This window comes from Coenobita brevimanus, chromosome 20 (assembly GCF_032717465.1).
Source record: "Coenobita brevimanus isolate Jiangsu-jjx chromosome 20, ASM3271746v2, whole genome shotgun sequence".
In the NCBI taxonomy this organism is placed as follows: domain Eukaryota; kingdom Metazoa; phylum Arthropoda; class Malacostraca; order Decapoda; family Coenobitidae; genus Coenobita; species Coenobita brevimanus.
The window spans coordinates 5,570,035-5,577,709 of NC_136973.1; the positions used below are offsets into that span (position 1 = coordinate 5,570,035).

At 41.1% G+C, this 7,675-nt stretch overlaps 1 non-coding gene across 1 annotated transcript; it reads left to right on the top strand.

Moving 5' to 3' along the window:
* The first annotated feature begins 1,906 nt into the window (after positions 1 to 1,906).
* LOC145392002 (5S ribosomal RNA) lies at positions 1,907 to 2,025 on the top strand. The gene has a single exon (XR_013895943.1). It is a non-coding gene; the product is annotated as a 5S ribosomal RNA (ribosomal RNA).
* The last annotated feature ends 5,650 nt before the right edge of the window (positions 2,026 to 7,675 follow it).

Sequence of the window (7,675 nt, forward strand, 5' to 3'; positions counted from 1 at the left end):
AGGAGGTGAGTGGGGGGGGGTGAGGGGGAGGGAGCTGGGCGGTGGGCAGGCGGGTGGGTTACTGACCTGGTGTGTGGTGAAACCTGACCTCCCTTTCTTCCCCGTTTATCACCCCGCTTTGCCCTCTGGCTGCCACGCATCCCCCTTGTTCTAGGCCAGCCTGCCCTGCTTACCCTGCCTGCCCGGCCTGCCTTCCCTCGCTGTGCAGGCTCTGGGAATTCATATTCCTCCGATGATGTTGACTGAGGAGAGGGCACGGCAGAAGATGAAGATGATGTGAGGGCAATAGGGCTAGGGGAACGGGAAAGTGGTGGGAAATGCTTGCTAGGGCCGGGTGTAGGAGACGTAGCTCTCTGCTTCATGCCCTTCCCACGTGCTACACCCATTTTCCCCATGGGCGCCTTCCCTTTTCCAGAGTAAGTTGTGGGCAGTGGGGGGGAGACAACCTGTACAATTTCATCACTGTCACTGCCCAATTGTTCAACCATAACCGGTTCCCCAGCAATAAGTGCATAATCATCACTACTTGCGGTAAGTGTATCACTCTCAGTGCCACAATCCATTGTTGTACTCACAGTTTTATCAAGCTCTGTCCTAATTTCTGGGGTGCTCAACCCCTTCTGCCTCGCCGTCGGGAGTTCCTTCTTCGGTGTAGAGGTCGAAGGCACACTAGCACTAGGAATATCCGAGGAGGAAGCGAGCGATGATGACTTGGGACGGAGCGCCATTGTCACGCACAGAGCTGGACAGATACTGACTGATGCGTGTCTGGGCAGGGGTGGGGGGGGGCCCCCGGGGGGTGGGAGGAGGGAGGTGTGGGAGGGCTGGCATGAAAGAACTTGATAGCTACTCTTGCGTGAAACAATTGGCAGACAGAAAAACGCGCGGTGTTCAAAATATTCACGAGCATTCCAGAATGACACCCGCGGTTTGGTCCATTTTTTTCAATGTCATTCTGGAATGACACCCGCGGTTTAAGGGTTAATGAATCCATTGTTATGGAGCTGAGTTTTGCTCCTAATACAGATCCCTGTCTTACCATTTGTTATAGGTATTAATATATTTTCTGAATTTATTTTGTATACTAACCTTCAGTGTTTTCCTTTCATTCCTTTTAGCCACAGTTCTTTCATATCTTCTTTTAATATAATTTTATCAAAGCATTTGGATATATCAAAGAATACTGCTGTCATGTCTTGTTTCTTTAGTTGTGCATCCTCTGTTATATATCTTTATTATAAAATGATGTTCTCTTACCAATTTCCCTTTCCTTTATTCACACAGGTAATCACTCATGTTTTCTAGTTTTTCACACTTCATGATCTCTGTAATTTTTTCATGCATTTTTTGTAATTTTGAGTTTAATATTATTCTTCTATAGTTATTTAGGCCTTTTTTTGTGACCTTTGTCCATATATATGTATTTTATATATGCTTTGTGCCACTTCTTTGTTACCTTTTCTCTTTTATATATTATCATCGTCATTCTTAGTGTAAAGTTTTTAAAGCTTCTCCCACTCCTTTTTATCATTTTGTTACCTTGTTAAGTCCTGTTGCTTTTCCCGTTTTCATGCTTGCAGTTACTGTTCTGACTTCTTCTTCACCTAGTTTTTCATCCTCACTGTTTTTATATTTCCAACATTTGCTAATGAGACTTTCCAGCAAGTTTGTATATTATATTCATCTGTAGCCTCGTTGCTTTCATTTCTCTCTTCATGATCCAAGACCCTAAATTTTATTTTTTCAGGCTCTCTTTTATCATTTCCTTCTCTGTCTTTTATGAACTGATGTGGTTGTATCTTTTGGGTTCCATAAGGTAATAATAATAATAATCTGGCCTTTTGTTTCTCAAAAGTGCCAGTTCTTCCTTTTGGGAATTCACTAGCGCTCGACACACATACATTATTTTTACAGTTATACCACGTTGAGTACACTGCTTCCCGTTCGATCAGCGAAGTTAAGCAACGTTGGGTCTGGGTAGTACTTGGATGGGTGACTGCCTGGGAACACCAGATGCTGTTGGCATAACGTTCTCCCTACGTGTTGAGTGGGGTTGGTGGAGGATTAGTGCCCCTCCCTGTAAAACAATTAACTCTAAGCCCTTGGCCATCCCGTTTGGGATACATGGCGTCTGGCAATGAATGAAATGAATGAAAAGAATTGTGACATTTCTTGTATATAATACAAGCTACATCATATATACATGAAAGTGACAATAATTAAACCCTATAATCATCTGTCATAGTACCTCTCTCCAGGTCATAACATTTTGAAAAAAGAAAGGCTTTCAGCTGTCTCTTAAAGGATTCAACAGTAGAGAGTTGTTTTATGGACAATGGCAATCTGTTATATAATCTAGGGGCTCTATATGCAAAAGAACGATCAGAGAAAGATGACTGGTGAATGGCTCCTGGCCCATCAAGACGCAAGGAATCATCTTCACTGCGTAACATCACACCCGGGCGTGTCGATGGGAGTTTTAACAATTCATCAAGATACTTGGGTTCACCAAACTTAAGAACCTTAAATGTAATAAGACACAGTTTAAATTCAATTCTAGCCTTTACTGGTAACCAATGCAACTCAATCAGAAACGGGGTAGTTGAGGTTCTCGGGGGGAGACCAAAGATAAGCCGTGCCGCCCTGTTCAACACAGACTGAACTTTTGTTAGTATATTATTTGGAAGACCAACCCACAGTGAATTACAATAATCAACACGAGACAGGACCACTGCATGGACCAATGTTATTATTTCTTTTGTCATTCAATTTTTTTTATTCCATCAAGTTTTTGTCTTTCATTTTGTTTGATCTTTTATTTGTTTTTTTCATTTATTAATTCCCTCATTCTGTTTACATCATTTTCTTTGTCTTTTTCCTGTTATATCTTATTTTTCATATGTAAAAAAAAAAAAAAAAAAAAAAAAAAAAAAAAAAAAAAATGTTTTTACGGGATCATAGTTTTCGTACAAGAAATTTGGTGATGGTATATCCCCAAAAGATGCTAAAATGTTAAGATCGTCAAAGTAAATAATTACAGTAATCATGTAAAGGCCGATTGGAAAACAACGGTGGCCTGTAGCGGAGGGACTTTTGTATGACTAGTCTGTGGAGCAGTCTTGTTATACCAATGCTACTCCAGCACCAGGGTTTGTTGGAGTGGTATGGAACACTAAATTTAACACACAGTATGGTAATTTATTTAGTTTTTCAGGTGAGAGAACAGCCCAGTGAAATTTGGCAAGATGATAATGAAGCATGGAGGAGCCAGGCCATCAACAGATGATGTGAGACAAGGTGGTGAGTGCTAATATTTCTACTAGAGGTATGTAAAGAAAACTTAAGTAAAATGCTATTATCTTTATTAAGTACAGTCAAGTCGCCTAAGGCACAGCTAATTGGTTCTGGGCCAAGCCTATGCCATAGAAAAGCATGCCATACAAATAACCAAACATATGGGAAAAATGGAATTTGGCTCTGGATGTTCGCCCAAAGTCCCCCTTTTCACCCCACTTTTCCCCATTTTCCCCCACTTTACATGGGCACACAATCAAGCAATCAGTCAATGCATGTATTACACACAAATTAAAAAGTAAATAATAAAGGGCTTTAACCCGTCATGTCCCAAGCTATTTCGCACCTCTGACACCCTCCAATCCTGAGCTATTTTGGAAAAAAAAAATTTGGCTAAAACCTCCGCTTTTGGTGAGAAACATCGAAATTTCATAGAGAAATCGCTCAGCTGAGGTTTAAAATACCCGATACAGGTAGCAGTACCTCCTTACCCTACTGGGGTTTCTATCAGGCTGGCTCCAAAGAAAACAAGTTCTATGGGAGGGTAACTATTCCACACCACTCATAAACGATATTTATTTATTTATTTAGTACGAATTTATATGTAGTACGAGAGTACAGGTAACTCGCACGGAACACGATCTCACGGAACGCGCTCGCAATTATACACGGTAAGGGCTGGGATACATATAAGACAACGTAAGATTAAAAAACCATTATGAAAACTACAAATTAACGCAGGAGAGGCCTTTGAAAGATCAAATCCTCGAACGTCACCGCAGCGTGCGGTTTGTTTTGATTACGTGACGATCTAGGCGGGAAATTATTCAGTGAGTGAGACATTCCCGAGTACAGTAGCATAGTATTTGTAAGTTAAATATTTACAGTACTGTACTGTTCTGGTAAGTTTATGTGCAACTTAAAGTACTATTAAATAACATTAAAGCAAGAAATAAAGTCTTATAACCAGTTTACCTGATAGGCGTCAGAATATTGCCTTTTTTATTTGTTCGTTTTTTCCACAGTACTGTACAGTATTTGTAAGTTAAATATTTACTGTTCTCGTATGTACTGTACTTGTAAGTACTTAAATAAAGTTAAATCATTAAATAAAGCCTTGTAACCAGTTAACCCGAATTATATGATTGCCCATGATCAGCGTCGGAATATTGCCTTTTTTGTTTGTTCGTTAAACTCTTACTGTACTGCTTTTCTACAGTACAAACTGTATTTGTAAGTTAAATATTTACTGTTCTGGTATGTACTTGTAAGCAATTAAAGCATTAAATAAAGCCTTGTAACCAGTTAACCTGATTTATATGATTACCCATGATCGGCGTCGGAATATTGCCTTTTTTGTTTGTTCGTTAAAGACTTATAATAAGAGAAAAATACATTTTTGTCTTGGTATCTACCTATTTGCTCAGGTTTGCTGTAATGGTTTGGACCATTTGATGCAATGCAACTTGTAGAAAACTGTGAAAACTTTCGGGAAGTGAACGAAAATCTGGGACATGAGACTGACCTTGACTTCACCCTCTCATGTATCATCTGTCAGTTCACCACCTGCTATCGTGATGAGTGGATGTACGATTTTTTCGCTCGTGGCCATGCCTAACCACACATAGTTACACCCATTATCTCGACCGAGACAGAAAATACAATCTTTTTCCTCCCTTGCAAAACACAAACAACCACCCTGTTTACGAGACAGCAATATATATTGCGAAAATAACAAGGTAAAATGATAAAGATGAACGTAAAATGATAAAGATGAACATGTTATGACGGAAGAAGTACGTTTTCCCCGTCTGTAAACGTATTTATTTCTGCTTTGCATCTGTATTCGTAATAATTAGACTTATTGTTGGTTCTGAAACTGCATTACGATTCTATTTTTAGCCATTCTCGTGGTGTGGGAGCTGGAAGTTGTGACACAACTTCCTTATTGCTAATCGGACTGACCCTCCACTTATTCTCCCGTGGCAGAGTCTAGCCTTGGAGGACGTGCAGTTTTCTCATTTAGGACTGAAAATTCAACTCTTTCGCTCCCTTTTCCAAGCATGGGCACAACGATAACGTAAAAAATAACTCGAAACTACCATAAACATACATCAAAAAGGTGAAAATGTATTCATAACATTTTTTTTTCCAGCCATTCCTAACTACTGAAATCATTCGATATCACAGTACTGCATTTCTAAGTTAAATATGTACTGTTCTGGTATGTACTTGTAAGTTAACCCTTTAACCGCAGGTATTGTTTTGCCCCGACTGTCCTCTCCCGCGGGGGTTTCAGCCAAAATGTAAACAAACTTTAAACCTTTATAACTCTGCACAGAATTAATCTAGAACAAAAAATAAGGTACCATTAGAAAGTACTAACCTTCGGCTTTGCAATGATGTAGGTTTCATGATTTCGTTGACTATCACTGGATGGGCAGTGCCGTTAGAAGTGAGCGATCTAAAATCACTATTTTTCGCTCACACCATCACCTTCGCTCACACATCATTACCAAATGCCAACCTCATTCTGATAATAATACTATAAACATATATGAACACTGCACATACGATAAACACCCACTCTGTGTTCACTGAGGCAGGTAAAAGGCACTGTAATTGCCCGCACTTCACTGCCACATCAGCGGTGTTGTAATCACTATTATTCGTTCACACACCATTACCAAATGCCAACCTCATTCTGATAATAATACTGTAAGCATATATGAACACTGCACATACGATAAACACCCACCCTGTGTTCACTGAGGCAGGTAAAAGGCACTGTAATTGCCCGCACTTCACTGCCACATCAGCGGTGTTGTAATCACTATTTTTCGCTCTCACACCATTACCAAATGCCAACCTCATTCTGATAATAATACTATAAACATATATGAACACTGCACATACGATAAACACCCACTCTGTGTTCACTGAGGCAGGTAAAAGGCACTGTAATTGCCTGCACTTCACTGCCACATCAGCGGTGTTGTCACTCACACAGCTGGACAGATACTGATGCGTGTTGGTCAGGGGTGGGGTGGGGGGACCGGGGGGTGGGAGGTGGGGGCCCAGGGGGTGGGAGGAGGGAGGTGGGGGTCGGCTGGAGTGAAAGAACTTAATAGCTACTCTCCCTTGAAACAATTGGCGCACGGAAAAAACGCGGGGTATTCAAAATATTCACAAACATTCGAGAATGACACCCGCGGTTTGGTCCAGTTTTTGCAGTGTCATTCTGAGATGACACCCGCGGTTAAAGGGTTAAAGCTCTGGTACCAGTTAACCTGATTTATAAGATTACCTATGATCGGCGTCGGAATGTTTCCTTGTGTTTACGTACAGTATTTGTGTGTTGAAATTTTGCTCTGGAGTACTGTATTTGTGAGTTATAACATTAAATAAACCTTCTAACCACTTAAAGTGCTTTCTAGTGATTACCAGTGACAGATAACAGCAAAACAACACATTTGGGGGGTCTAGGGAGCAAAATACGAAGTAGTTTAAATATACGCGATTTCGCACCTAACACAGCACCGTAGGAACGAAACCCACGTGTTCCCTGCGAGTTACCTGTATATTGGTTTTCAAACAGTAATATAGGCATTATAAGCATTGTTTCACTCTAACTCATCAACAAACCTGACCTTTTTTGGTGACATTACCTGATCATCATTTCTGACTGTTTCTTCCTCTAATGCTATGTAAACTTTGTCCTCCACATTGTCATCGATTGAGGAATCACTGTGGCCCTGAATGTCTTTATTGGCGAGGTCTCTGGTAACAGGTGAATTGCCGAGACAATGGTATGCGGGGGGGGGGGGCAGGTTATGCGGTGTAAGGCATTGTCCCTGCCTGACATCTTGTAGAGGAATAGAGGAAGGTGTCCTGTGTATACATACGAAAAATCACGGGCGAAAATTGAAAATTGTGCAAATTATGAACCTTCCAATTGTACAACGTACCAGTACGTCGATGGGACTAGCTGTGACAAAATGTTGCAACGTACCCATACGTTGATTGGATGCCTTGGGTTAAGGGCATGAAATGCCAAACGTACCTAACTTCAACGATGATAGTGCTAAAGTGGAAGGGGTAGGGTTGGGGGTTCCGAGGCAAGAGGTGCATTTAAAACCTTGCCGCACCCTGCGCCATAGGTAATTTATGTGCGTGGTTCTTTTTTTTTGGGGGGGGGTGGTCTGGCACCTTGCTGTGTCATAGAAAACCGCGCCATAGGCAACTTGACTGTACTTATTGATTTTGATTAACCCCTTAACCGCGGTGCGTCATTTTTGTGACGCTTGGGAGCAAGGGATCATACCGCGGGGCGTCGCTTTTGTGATTCTGTGTTATTTTGAATTCACCCGGTCTTCCAAGT